A 1,604-nucleotide genomic window follows, 5' to 3' on the forward strand; every position below is an offset into this window, starting at 1 on the left:
CCTCAGTTCAAATTGCAGATTTCTCTGGAACAATGGAGAACGAGATTAATTGATGATCAAATTATACCGAAAAAAAGTTTACTTAAGTGAAAAAATATGTTCATCACACAAGCAACTGGGGAAAACGTCTTTGAGTGCATGAAGGATTATATTAAGGGCTAGAAATTAATCTATTTAATCATATGGTAAATTTTTATATCCAAGTGAAATAAAAAATCTGATGTTTTCACTTTTGTCATAAATCTCATTTTTTTATTTCTTTGTAGTAACAGGCAATATTTAGATAACCTTTCCCCTCCAATTTTATCGAGGTATACTTGACAAATAATAATTGTAGATATTCAATCATATAGAGTGATGATTTTGACACACATTTACATTGTTGGATGATTATCATAATCAAATTTATAAATGTGTCTTTATCAAAAAGAGCAATCCATTAGCCATGATCATCTTTCAAAACATTTTTGTTAATTTCTTTAGAGAAAATATAGAAATGTCAAAAAAAAAAAAGACTTATAGGCTGGGAAGGTAGCTCAGTGGTAGAGTGCTTGCCTAGCATGCATAGAGCCCTGGGATCAATTCCTCAGCACCACATAAACAGAAAAAGCCAGAAGTGGCACTGTGGCTCAAGTGTTTAAGTGCTAGCCTTGAGCAAAAGACAGTACCTAGGGACAGTGCCTAGGCCCTGAGTTCAAGCCTCGGGACTGGCCAAAAAAAAAAAAAGAGACATAGAACCAAACTGTAGTTATATTTTGTTTCATTCTTGAGCAGATATTCATTATGAGTTTTCAAATCAAGGTGAGCTCACATTTCCTAAGCAGCAATTTTGTCATCTAGATGGCTTGGAGATTCTGCAGGAATTCATTTATTCTTTATAGTTATGTTGTCACGTTTTTCATGTCTCCTCTTTCTAAATTAGTGTGTTAATTTTCCAAATTATTATGTTAATTATAATGTTCATTATCCATAGAGGTTTCATTGTGGTATTTCCATACATTCATATAATGGACTTTGGTCAGATCCATTGCCCTATGATTCTTTCTTGTCCCCTATTATTTCAAGTTTTTTTTCCTTTTTTGTCAGTTGTGGGGCTTGAACTCAGGGCCTGGGTGATATCCCTGAGCTTCTTTGCGCTCAAGGCTAGCTCTCTACCACTTGAGCCGCAGTACCACTTCTAGCTTTTGAGTGTTTTGTTGTTGTTATTGTTTTTCTTTTGAGAGAAGAGTCTCAAGGGAATCTTTCTGCCCTGGCTAGCTTCAACCTGCCATCCTCAGTCCTGAGTAGCTAGGTTTACAGGTGTGAACTACTAGCACCAGGCTTTCAACAAGTTTTAAAAACGTTTTGTTATCCTATTTTCACACATGTGCAGGAATTACTCTGATTACATTCACTCTCCCTTTATCCTCTCATTTCTTTTTATTATACTTGGTTTTTAATAATAAGTCTGGAAAATATAGAGCGCTTTTATGCAAGATGTTTTATGCAGTAAGGTACTCCTAATCTTGCCATTCCTTTCTAAATTATCCTCCTTTGCAGAATTCATGGGATTCTTAACTTTTCTAGGTAGAATAGGTTTATACAACATTCCTTTCTAAATTATC

The sequence above is a fragment of the Dipodomys ordii genome, unplaced genomic scaffold (assembly GCF_000151885.1).
Source record: "Dipodomys ordii isolate 6190 unplaced genomic scaffold, Dord_2.0 Scaffold40, whole genome shotgun sequence".
Taxonomy (NCBI): Eukaryota; Metazoa; Chordata; class Mammalia; order Rodentia; family Heteromyidae; genus Dipodomys; species Dipodomys ordii.